Source organism: Rana temporaria, chromosome 7 (genome assembly GCF_905171775.1).
Source record: "Rana temporaria chromosome 7, aRanTem1.1, whole genome shotgun sequence".
NCBI classification, from domain to species: Eukaryota; Metazoa; Chordata; class Amphibia; order Anura; family Ranidae; genus Rana; species Rana temporaria.
The window spans coordinates 48038712-48054949 of record NC_053495.1 but is presented as its reverse complement, the minus strand read 5'-3'; the positions used below and the strand labels follow the sequence as shown (position 1 = coordinate 48054949).

General features: G+C 42.8%; 1 protein-coding gene across 3 annotated transcripts in view; it reads left to right on the top strand.

Moving 5' to 3' along the window:
* PPARG (peroxisome proliferator activated receptor gamma) overlaps window positions 1–16238 on the top strand; it is a 109127-nt gene that overhangs the window by 21018 nt on the left and 71871 nt on the right. The window contains exon 2 of one of the 3 annotated variants that reach the window (XM_040359321.1): window positions 1900–2054. The exons of 1 other annotated variant lie outside the window; for it this stretch is intronic. The gene's annotated coding sequence lies outside the window, so the exon portion shown is untranslated. Of the gene's footprint in view, window positions 1–1899; window positions 2059–16238 lie in introns of all 3 variants that reach the window. One more of the 3 variants, XM_040359320.1, reaches the window with a different exon arrangement.

Genomic DNA, 16238 nt, shown 5'->3' with positions numbered 1-16238 from the left:
CATGTTTTAAATTTTTCCTATGGATAAAAAAAACAATTGAAAAATCTGATCGTCTGTATGGAACTCCATCGGACAAAAAATCCACGCATTCTCAGAATCAAGTCGACGCATGCTTGGAAGCATTGAACTTAATTTTTTTCAAATTGTCAAAATGTTGTACATCACGCGTTTTGGCACGATCGGATTTTTGACGGTGTGCAGGCAAGACTAATGAAAGTCAGCTTCATCGGATATCCGACGAAAAAATCCATTGGATTAGATTCCATCAGATATCCGATCGTGTGTACAGGGCTTTACAGTGTATGTGGTTTTTGTTTGGTAAAGTCCATTCGTTCCAAAATCAAATGTTACAAGCAAACAAAATGTTTTGAACATTAAACAAAATGTTTTGAACATTAAAAAAAATGTTTTGAACATTAAACAAATGTTCTGAAAATTTTGTGCAAATTTTCCGAAGAATTTCTATCTATATATGGCCATCTTGACACACTATGCAGTGCATACCGATGAATCCCTCTGTAAGGCCCCATACACACGAGAGGATTTATCCGCAGATACGGTCCAGCGGACCGTATCCGCGGATAAATCCTCTCGAGGATTTCAGAAGATTTCTATGCGATGGCGTGTACACACCATCGCATTGAAATCCGCGCTGAAATCCTCTGGCGATGACGTGTCGCGCCGTCGCCGCTATTATGACGTGGCGACGGGCGCGACGCTGTCATAAAAGGAATTCCACGCATGCGTCAAATCATTACGACGCGTGCGGGGAATCCCTTTGGACGGATGGATCCGGTAAGTCTGTACAGACGAGCGGATCCATCCGTTGGAATGGATTTCAGCAGATGGATATGTTGTGCAGCACAGCAAATATCCGATCTGCTGGAATCCATCCCAGAGGAGATTTCTCCACGGAAACAGATCCGCTGGCGTGTACACACCATAGGATCTATCCGCAGAAACCCATTTGCTGGGATTTATCTGCGGATGGATTCTATCGTGTGTATGGGGCCTTAGGCTATAATATCCTTCAGAATGTCTGAACAACGGGTGCTTCTGCTTTAATGCAGGCAATACACATAGCGTTCTTTGTCTGGTTCATCATGCTTGTTGTGGATGGACTATACCATGCCATACCATGAAGAAATGCTCAATATACGGCAAATGTTGGCTAAAAAATATTAGCAAAGTCCATAATAGGGAATTGTGTTCAAACCAAGCTCCAGGCAGATAAAAAAAAAAAGCACAAATAATTAGGTTCGGTATTCATTTTTGCATCTATGGGCTTGTGTACACGGACGCAAATAAAGCATACATTGCCAGAATTCCATTTTATTTTCGTCCACGGCTGCTTTTCTGTCCCTGTGTGCTTGTAACCAGTGCAGTTACAGGCATACAGTCATGGTATCTGTCAGCCTGTCATTCATTTGTAAAGGCTGCTGGTCAAGGCTTAAAGGGGTTGTAAACCCTCATGGTTTTTTACCTTAATGCATCCTATGCATTAAGTTGAAAAAACTTCTGACAGTGACCAGCCCCCCAGCCTCCCCGTTTTACTTACCTGACCCCCTTTGATCCCTTGGCGGAGACATGCTTTTCCCCTCTGCCCGGGGTTTCTTGGCTCTTGATTGGATAGATTGATAGCAGCGCAGCCATTGGCTCTTGCTGCTGTCAATCAAATCCAATGATGCAAGCCCTGGGGGGGCGGCTTTTTTTTTTTTTATGCAAGTAATCACTTACCTTAAAAATATCACCATCTTGCAGTCCCTGTATAATAGAACTCTGGTCTGGCTAGGAGAATAGGGATTGGTATACGGGCTAATGAAGTTTGCTGCAGTGCAAGAAATATGCTGATAGAGATGAGCTGATCAGTCTGCTGTTTCTCTTTCTGACCATTCACAGGGTTGGGAGAAGACCTGTAGGTGTTATTCAACTGCAACAGAGAAAAACCAGGTCCCCTTCCCTTCAAGAATCTCAAAGTTGGATGGACAGAGGTAAAAACTGCCAAAGGATTTGCCTGGAGTTCAACTTTAAACTATAATACCGTGTTGGACCAGGTTGGTAAGTGTGAGATTTTTTTTCTTCTGTTTGGATTGCTTAGCTGTAAAAAAATATATTGGAAAAAGGAATGGGATTGTTCTTTTGTTTTAAGTAGTTGGAAAGAAAACGAAACCCCATTAGTGATGCAGCGTCTGCAAGCTCCCCATTAGATTCCCACATCTTGTCCTTGGCTTCTTCTGGGTTCGGTGTCTTTGGCCATCTTAAAATGGCTCTTACCCATGCGCACAGGCGTTCATTCATCCCAGCAGTGACATGTGCCGAGAATGTAGCTGAGTATGTAGCCATCTTGTTACATCGTAGGTGAGGTTGAAAAAAAAAATACAAGTCCATCAAGTCCAACCTCTTGTGAAGAGGAAGGTTAAAGTGTCTTTATTGCAGAAGAGACAGTGGGGTTGAATTTTTAAACTGGAGAGTGCAAAATCCGGTGCAGCTCTGCATAGAAACCAATCAGCTTCCATTTTTTTTTTTGTCAAAGCTTAAAGCGGATCTCTGCAGATTTTTTTTTATTAAAAGCCAGCAGCTACAAATACTACAGCTGCTGACTTTTAATATTAAGACACTTACCTGTCCTGGGCCCGGATTCAGAAAGGAGATACGACGGCGTATCTCTGAGTCCGGCCGTCGTATCTATGCGCCTGATTCATAGAATCAGGTTACGCATAGATATCCCTAAGATCCGACAGGTGTAAGTGACTTACACCGTTGCATCTTAGGCTGCAATCTCACGCTGGCCGCTAGGTGGCGCTTCCGTTTGTATGCGCGAGAAATATGCAAATGAGGAGTTACGCTGATTCAGAAATGAACGACCGCCCGGCGCTTTTTTTTACGTTGTTTTCGTTCGGCTTTTTCCGGCGTATAGTTACCCCTGCTATATGAGGGGTATGTGCGGCGTATCCTATGTTAAGTATGGCCATTGTTCCCGCGCCGAGTTTTGATTTTTTTACATCGTTTGCGTAAGTCGTTCGCGAATACGGCTGGACGTAATTTACGTTCACGATGAAAGCATGACGAGTTGCCGACGTCATTTGGAGCATGCGCACTGGGATTCAGTCGCGGCCGGTGCGTGCGCAGTTCGTTTGGCACGGGGACGCGCATCATTTAAATGATACACGCCCCCTACCCGCCAAATTTGAATTCCGCCGGGTGGATTTACGCTACGCCGCCGCAACTTTACAGGCAAGTGCTTTGTGAATAAAGCACTTGCCTGAAAAACTTGCGGCGGCGTAACGTAAATGAGATAGGTGAGCTGATCTTTAGATCCGCGTAACCTATCTGAATCTAGCCCCTTGAGTCCAGCGTCGTCGGCAGCAGAGGACGAGCGATCGCTCGTCACTCTGCTGCCTCCACTGCCATCCTCCGTGAGGGAACCAGGAAGTGAAGCATTGTGGCTTCACTGCCCAGTTTCCTACGGTGCATGCGCGAGTCGCGCAGCGCCGTCCTCACTGGTTCCCGCTGTGTTCTGGGAGCCGAGTGTTTCCCAGAACACAACGGGCAGGGGCGGGAAATGACAGCCTACCCGCAGAATCCTCGTAGTGAGGACTCCCGGAAGTGGGTGCAAATACCTGTCTTTGACAGGTATCTGCTCCCCCCTCCCCCTGAAAGGTGTCAAATGTGACACCGGAGGGGGGGGAGGGTTCCGATGAGTGGAATTTACACTTTAGGGTGGAGCTCCGCTTTAATAGAACAAGCTTAAAGTAGAGTTCCACCCAAAAATGGAACTTCTGCTTTTCAGAATCCTCCTTCCTCTGGTGTCACGTTTGGCATCTTTCAGGGGGATGGGGGGAGCAGATACCTCAATGTTTTTTCTCCACAAAAGTGGACTTTTTAAGGGTATCTACAAATGCGTGCAGAATGCAGGAAAGCACTTGGCACTTGCCTTAACATAGGAAGAATTTGTCCTACTCTCTGAATGCTCTCCCTGCAAGCAATGCATTTATATGGCCAAATGCAGCCCCGTTTGGGCCAATGCAATGTAAAGCAGGCAAGTATGAGCTAGCACAGCACAAAGTTTTTATTTGACTGTGCTCTATATCACACATGAAGGCCGATGTTTCATGCCCGCCTGTAGGAGCCCTTTCTGTCTAAAGCATTTAGAATATCGCTATTTCAGACAAGTCGTGGGACCACATGGTAATGGCTTGTGACTGCAATTTAGTGTGTGTTACATTTAGAGTGTGTTTTTCCTCTTCTGTCATATTAAGGCATAGGACTTCTGGATAAAGTACAAATTAAATCTTCCTGTTACAGTCAAGCATATCTAATGAGTTTATAAAGATGCAAGAAATCAGTAGCTCACATGGGTTTAGTGGAACTTGTTAATATCTGAAAAGATCATGTGCCAGTTCTATATCTTTGCAGAAACTATCTTATTTGAAACTATTAGCTAGATTCAGAAAGAGTTAAGCCGGCGTATCAGTAGATACGCCGTCGTAACTCTGAATCTAAGCCGTCGTACATTTAAGTGTATTCTCAAATTGAGATACACTTAAATGTAACTAAGATACGACTGCCTGATTAAGCACTAGCAAGAGTGCGAAACTAGTCGGCTGTCCTGGTTTATGGTTGTGGTGATTATGCATGTTCCTGCTTGAAAATAAAAGACAACTTTTTTGAAAAGTTATTTCGGAGTGCGGCTGTCCATCCCCTTCCTCCTATTGCTACTGCTACGTGCATTGCCAGCACCTTGGTAATCCGACCGTCCCTGATTGTCTATAGGGCTCACCTGGAGCGGTGAAAATCTTCTTCTGCCGTCGTATCTTGGCTGTCTAGTTCCGCCGGCCGCTAGGGGCATGAAAGCTGATTTACGCCTAGAATGCATAAATCAGCGAGATACGCCTATTCACGAACGTACGCTTGCCCGTCGCAGTAAAGATACGCCGTTTACGTAAGGCGTTTTCAGGTGTAAAGTTAGTTCAACAAAAAGCTGGCCTAGCCAATGTTAAGTATGGACGTCGTTCCTGCGTCAAATTTTGAAAATTTTACGTCGTTTGCGTAAGTCGCCCATGAATGGGGCTGGACGTAGTTTACGTTCACGTCGAAACCAATAAGTCCTTGCGGCGTACTTTGGAGCAATGCACACTGGAAAATGTCCACGGTCGGCGCATGCGCCGTTCGTTAAAAACCTCAATCAGGTCATGGTTTATTTACATAAAACACACCCACCTCTTAACAATTTGAATTAGGCGAGCTTACGCCGGCCCATCTACGCTACGCAGCCGTAACTTAGGAGGCAAGTGCTTTTGTGACTACAGCACTTGCATCTCTGACTTACGGCGGCGTAGCGTAAATACGATACGCTACACCGGCTCAAAAATACGCCGCCCTACGTGAATCCAGCTATATGCTTGCAATGCACCTAGAGACTACATCTGGTCAACGGCGGTCGGTCCATAAGGGGCGCCGCTCCCCCTAATCTCCATGCCCTCACCCCTAATCTCCAAGCAGAGTGACGGACGCATAGATTTTTATGAGGTTTTTTTTCTGAAGCACATGATTAGAGTCTGAAGCTCTAATTGGCTTCAAAAAAGGTTGAGCTCAGGCGAAGAGCACAGTGTCCCGATCCCAGCCACTTGTGACATTAGCAAACCAACATTCGCTATTGTCTTTCTGCTTCTCCTCCTGGCCAATCAGGACAGAAAGCAGGTCTTAAGACCGAATTGGCCAGGGGGAGAAGCTAGGGAAGGGGGAAGCCGCCCGCGACCTGGATAGGGCAAGTGCGGACCTGGCGGGGGGGGGGTTGCTTGCCCCCCCCACCATCAAAAAATGGATCACTAGCCGCCAATTCATCTGGTCTTACCAGATATCCACTGGACAGTGCAGGACGGAGAAAGTAGCTTAATATGCATATCTTATAACAGTCAGAATTCATGAGAATGGAGGGCAGAGTGATGGGTGGGGCTAATAACATACAATATACATGCATACAACATACATGCAATACACATACACGCTGCATACATATTCACAATGAAGACTAACAAACAACAAGTACGTACTGTAGGTACTTCATTTTTTTCTTTATATATAGTAGCACACCTCTTCATTTTGAATCTTCACAATCAAACATTTAGCCCTTTGTTGACACCTTTAGTTCCCTGTGTCCCTGCTCCTGCCAGCAGAAAAGCCTGGGGGTGGCAGTGACATTTGTTTCCATAGTGGGGGTAGTTCTTCAACTGGACTACTTTGCTTCTACATGGGCACAGCTCCTCTCCCTCCTCTCCCACGCTCATCCTCTCCTGGCAGCTCGTAAATGCAGGACCCAGTGTGTGTGATTTCACAAGATACACACTTGAGATGTAACCATTCCAGGGATTGCCTGGCAACTGGAGCAAAATTTCGGTATGCCAGGTAAAATCCCGTTAATCCCAGGTATGAAAATTGGTGATTTATAAACGGAACAATTGTATATCAATTTGTTCATCACGTATAGGAAAAACATTTGCACACCATAAACGCTAATTGTCTTAAAACCTCACGGGAATCATACAAGGCCATTATTTGGGGCCAAAACACATAAATCAACCCCAAGACGTTCATGGACTTTTTTTTTTCAAGCCAAATTCTCATCACAGTGCACCTAGAAAGCTCAGACCTCCTCCAGCGATCTCATTCAGTCGTGTGGCCATATAAATCAAATCAAACCATAGTGCTCTCTGCTAATAACATTTATTAAAACTGTAACTTGGGGATAAAATACTCAAATACTAATGTGAAAAACATGCATATCATCAATCATGATCAACCAGACCTGCTGAAAAAGCTCATCAGAGAGTGTAACGCGTACAGGTGCGAAGTGTCGCTATTCAGGACGTTTTCTCCGTTCACATCATAATTGACGATATGCATGTTTTTCGCATTTGTATGTGAGTATTTCATCCCTAAGTTGCAGTTTTAATAAATGTTATTAGCAGAGAGCACTATGGTTTGCTTTTTTTTTTATGGTCACACATGACTGAATTCATGGGAAGAGGTCTGAGTTGTCTAGGTACACTATGATGAGCATTCGTGGTCCTGAAAGATCCTTAGAGCTATTACACTAAGCGTGTGTGACTCTGCAGTGTGATCTACTTAGGGAGAACCCGGGAGGTCTGTCTTGTCCATGAACACCAGGAGAAGGAGTTGTTTTCCCAAGGCATCATGAGAGATATAATTACAGTCGTGTGTGACTCTGCAGTGGGGTCAACATTTGGAGGTGAGCAGGAATTCCAGCTAGAGGTGGTGGCCACTGAAGTCACTGGGAATGTATGAACTGTCACTAAAAATTACACATCGGTGGAATTTTGTTATATTTGGACTTGTTTATTTGTATTTGATTTTGGTTGCGCTACATTATATTTCGTTCTGTTTGATATATTGAGAGTCACACGTGGATACACTCTAAGTTTTGTGGGCAGCAATCGCGTTACTACTATTAGTAGGTTAATTACATTATATATTGTTTTCACATTATTATATTGGTTTATTGTGCTGATTATATATTTTTTTCACAATTTTTGATGCTCATATATAGGGGTGCAACGAATCAAAAAAACGCGCGGTTCGGATCATTTCTCAGATCAGAGTCACAGATCGGATAATTTTTCGGATCAGAAAAAAAAAAATGTCGTAACGTGGCTCAAGCACTTTCAGCATGTGTTTTTTAAAACCCTCGTTTTGCACAACCGAATATGGCCTCATGTCTGCACCTATAAACACACCGATAGTGTTTGTGGTGACTTTAGCCCGGTCTGATTGTGCAACAAGGGGCTGCTTAAATGCTGCGGTGATAAGCGGTTGTTGAGCAGCTTTCATTTTCGTTTTCACTTTCGTTTTCACTCCTGTCAGTGAAACACCAGGGTGATGTCGCTTCAAATGTGTGGCCATGCTTGATGTGTTTCATACGGCTTTCTTGTGCCACAGTGCCTACACACTCTCACGGTTTTATCCACTAATCCTCTTTCCTTCATCATTATCCACTTAAGCCCGGACCAATATGCTGCCTAAAGACCCAAGGGGTTTTTACAGTTCGGGACTGCGTCGCTTTAACAGACAATTGCGCGGTCGTGCGACGTGGCTCCCAAACAAAATTGGCGTCCTTTTTTCCCCACAAATAGAGCTTTCTTTTGGTGGTATTTGATGACCTCTGCGGTTTTAATTTTTTGCGCTATAAACAAAAATAGAGCGACAATTTTGAAAAAAATGCAATATTTTGTACTTTTTGCTATAATAAATATCCCCCAAAAACATATATAATTTTTTTTGTCCCTCAGTTTAGGCCGATACGTATTCTTCTACCTATTTTTGGTAAAAAAAATTGCAATAATCGTTTATCGGTTGGTTTGCGCAAAATTTATAGCGTTTACAAAATAGGGGATAGTTTTATTGCATTTTTATTTTTTTTTATTTTTTTACTACTAATGGCGGCGATCAGCGATTTTTTTCCTGACTGTGACATTATGGCGGACACTTCGGACAATTTTGACACATTTTTGGGACCATTGTCATTTTCACAGCATTCTTTATTGTGAAAATGACAGTTGCAGTTTGGGAGTTAAACACAGGGGGTGCTGTAACATTTAGTGTTCACTTAGTGTGTGTTTACTACTGTAGGGGGGTGTGGCTGTAGGACTGACATCATTGATTGAGTCTCCCCTATAAAAGGGATCACTCGATCGATGCGCCGCCATAGTGAAGCACGGGGAAGCCGTGTTTACACACGACTCTCCCCGTTCTTCAGCTCCGGGGAGCGATCGCGACGGAGCGGCTATAAACGAATAGCCGCGCCGTCGTCCCGGATCGCTCCCCGAGGCTTACCGACCGCCGCATGTAGCGGGGGGGGGGGGTCCCGATCGGACCCCCCACCCACGTCAAGCAGAGCACGTACAGGTACGTTGATGTCCGTGCCATTCTGCTGACGTATATCTACATGAGGAGGTCGGCAAGTGGTTAAATTTGACAGGGAAGCCAAAATGCTCCCATACAGGGGATTTAAATGACGCGGGGCGTTCAAGCTCCTCCGTTCCTCCACTCGCCATGACCACGTTGTGTGTGGACTGAACATGCGCACAACTTTTTTTTTTAGAAATCAATCCGCGGATCACGTGTGTGCGGTTCGGATCAATATCTTCGGTTCGGATCACGGATCAATGACGATCCGTTGCACCACTACTCATATATAAACTGGCACCATTAAATATATAGAAAATCTTATGCCGCGTACACACGATCGTTTTTCGGCATTAAAAAAAAACATGTTTTTTAAAACGTCATTTAAAATGATCGTGTGTGGGCTTCACATTGTTTTTCGGCTTCTGAAAAACGACCAAAAAAATTTTCGAACATGCTGCATTTTTTCACATCGTTTTTTAAAATGTCGTTTTTCGCGTTGTTAAAAATGATCGTGTGTGGGCAAAAACGAAATTTTAAACCCACGCATGCCCAGAAGCAAGTTATGAGACGGGAGCGCTCGTTCTGGTAAAACTACCATTCATAATGGAGTAAGCACATTCATCACGCTATAACAGACAAAAAAGCGCGAATCGTCTTTTACTAACAAGGAATCAGCTAAAAGCAGCCCAAAGGCGAATAGAACTTCCCCTTTAGAGTGCCGTCGTACGTGTTGTAGGTCACCGCGCTTTGTTCATCATTTTTCAAAAACGATGGTGTGTGGGCAACATTGTTTTTAATGATGAAGTTGGAAAAACTTTGTTTTTTGGACATGCTGAAAAACAAAGTTTTTTTTTTCATGCCGAAAAACGATCGTGTGTACGCGGCATTAGTGTCAAGCGTTAAAGTGCTTCAACACTTCAGATTGCTCACATGTGAGTGGGGCATTTTGGAAATTTGCCTCAATTTTTTATTCTGCCCATCAATCAAATTCCATTAATCATTTTTAGTGAATAAAAGGGACTATATTTATAGTTGCAATAGGCAAATGCACTTAAGTGTGTCCTTGATGTTCAAAAATTGTTATTCTAAAACACTTACTGGTCCTGAGATGTTTCTAATTGGCCCAGCTTACAACATTATGAAATAAGCAAAATATACGGTAATTTGGAATAATGCTTCTACACAGCTCTTATCATCCACACTCATGAAATATGTTTCTTATGCTTCGTACACACGGTTGAACTTTCCGAGAAAAAAAGTCAGACAGCCTTTTTTTCTCGGAAAGTCCGGCCGTGTGTAGCCTCCATCTGACTTTTTTTCTCTGAAGTCCGAAGGACTTTCTTTCCGTCGGACTTCCGACGGACTCACGGCAAACTTTTGCATGGTCAAAAGTCTGACCATGTGTATGAGGCATAACAGTTTAGGCTGGGGAATTTTTTTATATATAATATAAAATATTTTCACTTTCACTAGTTAGACCACTCCGTACCTTCCCAAACCCTGCCTTTTTCTTTCAATCCAATACTCCCCCCCCCCCCCGATGATCCAGAACATTTGAACACATGAGTGATATTATACCAAAATTAGATGTAACAATTAACTACACAACTTGTCAAAAATTACATTAGAAATATAATTTCTTAAATGCAAAATTTTGTCAATAAATTCCTTATTTTTTATCTTTATTAAATACTTCGTAAACGATCATGCACATTTTTGTATGTTTATTTATAGAAAATTCTTCTAGGACTGAAAAATCCTGTTTATACTAGTTGAGAGATTGATTTTGTTTATAGTCACTGGTGAAAGCCTAACAAAAAACAAGTATCGTTATGAACTAACCTCTTTCCTTCATCATTATATTTGACAGGGAAGCCAAAATGCTCCCATACAGGGGATTTAAATGACGCGGGGCGTTCAAGCTCCTCCGTTCCTCCACTCGCCATGACCACGTTGTGTGTGGACTGAACATGCGCACTTTTTTTTTTTTAGAAATCAATCCGCGGATCACGTGTGTGCGGTTCGGATCAATATCTTCGGTTCGGATCACGGATCAATGACGATCTGTTGCCCCATCATTTGCATGGGATCACGCCTCATTTGCATGGCTCACGCCCACTTCCACTTATGACGACTTACGCCTAGAAAACCCAGCGCAGATTTGGTGGCAAGTGCTTTGTGAATCCAGTGCTTGCCTCTCTGCGCTGCGTCGGCGTAAATATGCGCCGATGTATGTTTATGAAGGGCCTAAGTGTTTATGAAGCATTTAAAGGAACTTTTTATTATACAGTATTGTGCAAATTTGCATTTGTGTCACACAAAAAAAAAGCAGGCTGTAGTAATACTCTAGGTCTACGTTAATCAGAAGAGAACATTGTGGTCTTCAGATAATCTCTGGATTGTGTTAGCATTTTGTTTTATTTAAATGTATTTTAGCGTTATTATTGTACATAAAGGTATTAGTTTGCTTTTGTAGCTAATCATTTTTCAAACGATACCATGTTGTATCATAGGCCCCAGCAAACCTGCAAAAAAACGAGTGAATAAAGTGTGAATGCAGCCCAAGGCAGATTTTTCTCTCCTTCCTTCAAGGGTGGGGCAGTGGGGCTCCCTCCCTTATTGTGAATGAGTGAAGAATACCTGGCCTCCACATAGGCAGTACCATGCTTAAAGAGGAAGTAAAGCCTCCTGAAAAAATAAAAAATAAATACACCCTGCAAGACAAAGGCATAATGAGCTGGTATGCATAGCATACTAGCTCATTATGAATTACTTACCTGAGATTGCCGCAACGGCCCCCGTTCGCATCCTCCATCGTTTCACTTCCAGGCATCGCGGCTCCAGCCAATGATGTCACTCCTGCGCATGCATGCGGGAGCCGCCAGTGACAGCCAGATCGCCTTCACTAATGGCACACTCAGTGCGCCTGCGCCGTTGTCTACAGCGCGCATGTGCCGTAGACATCGGTGCCGTCTTTTCTGCAAATATCTCCTAAACCGTGTAGGTTTAGGAGATATTTCTTGTACCTACATGTGAGCCTTAATCTAGGCTTACCTGTAGGTAAAGGTGGTCTGTAAGGGTTTACAACCACTTTAAGGCCCCGTACACACGACCAGTTTCCTCGGCAGAATTCAGCTTCCGACCGAGTTTCTGGCTGAATTCTGCCGAGGAAACTGGTCGTGTGTACACTTTCGGCCGAGGAAGCCGACGAGGAGCTCGACGAGGAAATAGAGAACATGTTCTCTATTTCCTCGTTGTTCTATGGGAGCTCTCGTCCCGCCGAGCTCCTCGGCGGCTTCAGGGCTGAACTGGCCGAGGAACTCGATGTGTTTGGCACGTCGAGTTCCTCGGCCGTGTGTACGAGGCCTAAGAACTAGTTAGTAGGAGTATGAACACTGAAACTTAATTACTGGAGTTAAATCACTAAAGGAATAAATAATGTCCACTTACCTTGAAGAACAAAGTACAGTTAAAAACCTTGGATTGCGAGCATAATTGGTTTTGGAAACATGCTTGCAATCCAAAGCACTTGTATATCAAAGCAAATTGCCCCATAAGAAATACTGTATATAATGGAAACTCGGATGATTCGTTCCACAACCATTTTACTATTTCAAGTCCTTCGGTTTATAGTCGATAGCAATGTGATAGGTTGTATAACCATAAAATTTCCATCCACAAGGGGATTCGAAAGAAAATTCGAACAGGAGCTACAGAGTATAAAAGAGAAGAGAGGCGCCTCGAAGTGTAGTGATATGGTTACATTTAACCACTTAAGACCCGGAGCAAAATGCAGGTAAAGGACCTGGCCAGTTTTTGCGATTTGGCACTGCGCCAATTTAACTGACAATTGCGCGGTCGTGCGATGTGGCTTCCAAACAAAATTGGCATCCTTTTTTTCCCACAAATAGAGCTTTCTTTTGGTGGTATTTGATCACCTCTGCGGTTTTTATTTTTTGCGCTATAAACAAAAATAGATCGACAATTTTGAAAAAAAAACAATATTTTTTACTTTTTGCTATAATAAATATCCCCCAAAAATATATAAAAACACATTTTTTTTCTCGGTTTAGGCTGATACGTATTCTGCTACCTATTTTTGGTAAAAAAAATCACAATAAGCGTTTATCGATTGGTTTGCGCAAAATTTATAGTGTTTACAAAATAGGGGATAGTTTTATTGCATTTTTTTTTTTTTTTTTTACTACTAATGGCGGCGATCAGCGATTTTTTTTCATGACTGCGACATTATGGCGGACACATCGGACAATTTTGACAAATTTTTGGGACCATTGTCATTTTCACAGCAAAAAATGCTATAAAAATGCATTGTTTACTATGAAAATGACAATTGCAGTTTGGGAGTTAACCACTAGGGGGTGCTGAAGGGGTTAAGTGTGACCTCATATGTGTTTCTAACTGTAGGGGGGCGGGGCTGGACATGTGATTTTTTTTCTCAGTGTTGTCACATGAAAAGATATAATAAAATATTTACGAAAATGTGAGGGGTGTACTCACTTTTGTGAGATATTGTATATAATGTAAAACTTTCTTTATTAAATCTTTATTTTATAAATTTGTAGAATTTAAGAAATTTAAGGTGGTGTAAGTACCGGAAGACAAAATATCTATTTTACATAGATTGAACCAATTTTGTTTTATAACTTTTTTTTTGTACATTTTGTTTTAAAGGATTGAAACGCTGATAAATCAATTTATACCAGTAGAAAGCATGGGAACGAAAGAGCAATTTACAGACTGGTTTTAATTTAACACCAGAAAACATTTAATTGCTGTCTCCCTTTCCACTCCTCTAAGCACATAGCTCCAGGCAGTGAAAACTTGTGCTTTATTGTAATGAGGATTTTAGGATTACTGCCACAGAACCACCAGATATATGAAAAACTTGCTTCTTTTAACTATAATTTTTTTCGCTTACATGGACTTCTTTTAAAATGTGATTACTTTCATCATTCAAATTTGTAAGCCATAGAATTTTTTATTTTATTTTTTTTCAATTTTAACAAACTTTGATTCTTTTATTCCTTTACTCATAAGATGATTTTTGTTTGTATAAATTGTAATACTTAAGCATTTTAATAGATAATCACTTTCTAAATCAAATTTTAAAATCTTTTATCTGCCGCTTTGGATGAATAATTAAATATTTAATCAAACATAGCTTACAGCAAGAAATACAAATTAACACAAGATTAAACCTGTTGACTGATTATGCTTATAAACCACAAAGTGAATTAGTCATTAACATCTGCCTAGGTTATAATGTCTTGTTCGTCATTTGTGGATTGCGATAGATTGGGCAACCTCCAGATCTCGAATGCTTCTCTTTACGAATACTTTCTGTGGGAAGTTGCAGCAACCACATCGCATCCCCGTTATCATTAAAAGGAAGTTATCCATGACACATACTAGTGTGTAGGTGTTTGTCTGGCTTCATGGGCTTAAAATTAATTGGGTAAAAGGTTGAGAGAGTTTGATTATAGGTCATATGAAGATACATTGCGAAATGGGAGTGAGTGAGATTTCTATGCCATGTTAATGGAGATTGGCAAATATGGGCTCAATTATAAATAGGTAAATTGTGGTTGAATGATGTGGATTGTTTCATAACATACTGGTATCCATTACTGCACAATTAGGTGTTTTAGATGGACAAGTATGATGTATATATGTATACCACTGCACATGATCTGACCATGCTGAGAGACAGAGTAGATACCGATTGTGGACTGAATGGAATGATGTGGAGTATATATTGCGGAGTATGCCATGCGGCTCTGTGTATAGCCGTGGTTCCTAACATGCAGCGACCATTTGATGCATTTTGTATGGCCCTAAGACCCCAGCAGTCTGTGCGGAGAGTGGGCATACTGATTTGTAATGGTGTAATAGCAGTGATCTCTACTCACTTTATGTAACATGTCTCCAGACTTTTAAGACTCATAGGCCTCGTACACACGAGGGGACATGTCCGATGAAAATGGTCCGCGGACCGTTTTCATCGGACATGTCCGCTCAGAGATTTCTGTCTGATGGTTGTACACACCATCAAACAGAAATCCGCACGGACAGGATACGCGGTGACGTGGCCCCGTCGTCGCCGCGATGATGACGCAGCGACGTGCACGACCCTGGAAGGTCAATGCTTCCACGCATGCGTGTGAATCACTTTGACGCATGCAAGGGCTTTCGGCCGAGCGGACATGTCCGGTGAGTCGTACAGACGACCGAACATGTCCAACGGACAGGCTTCCAGCGGACATGTTTCTTTGTATGCTAAGAAACATTTGTCCGCTGGAAACCTGTCCGATCCGCCGGAAAATTGTCCGGCCGGCCGTACACACGACCAAACATGTCCGATAAAAAAACTGGTCCGCTGGACCAGTTTCAGCAGACATGTTTGGTCGTGTGTACGAGGCCTCACACACAATTGTTTTTCCCAGAAGGAAAACTGCCAGGAGAGCTTTTGGCCGGGAAAACCTGGACGTGTGTATTCTCCATCGCAGTTTTCGCGTCAGGAAAACAGTCCGGAATCCTGGTGGGAAAATAGAGAACCTGCTTTTTTTTCCCGCCAGATCTACTACTTGCCTATGGGAAACACTGCGAGGCAGTGCCGATGAAGCATACACATGGCCAGGGTTCCCGGCCAAAGCTCCATGGCAGTTTTCCTGCCGGGTTCTCGGCTTTCCCCTCTGTTTTCACAGTGGACTTTTTACCGCAGAGAAAACTGAGCGTGTGTACAGTGCTTTACTGTCTCCTACAGCTTGTCTGCAATCTCCAACCACTCTTGGCATGTCCACAGGTTCTGACCATCATTTCCTGCACTCTCTGACAGTCTTTTTTTGCATTGTGTATCCTAAACATTATTATACTAAACATAATGTGTGACTTTGGTCAAATCAGAGGCCACAGTTGAGACCCCCTAGACCACTGTTAATTGGTAAGCACTGCTGTACAGAGTGGTGTGGAGCACATGCCTTATGTCATGGGAGTACGAAGTAGAAAGATGTGGAGCATGTGTCATATAGAGCAGTGTACTGTACTCGACATACAGTGCAAATTATATTGTTGTGGGGAACTCTTCCTGTGGCAAAATTGAGGTGAACAAGAAGAATAGAAGGAATGGTAACCTGGAGCACTACTGACAAGGAAATCCTGAGCAGTTGCCTAATTTGCCACCCCGTACCCCCCCAGACAAGCTCACTGAGAGATGAAGCACTAGAATAGGCAACAGAGAGTGGAGCAGCAGAATGACATTCCTATCCAATGAAAACCTATTGGATTGCAATCAC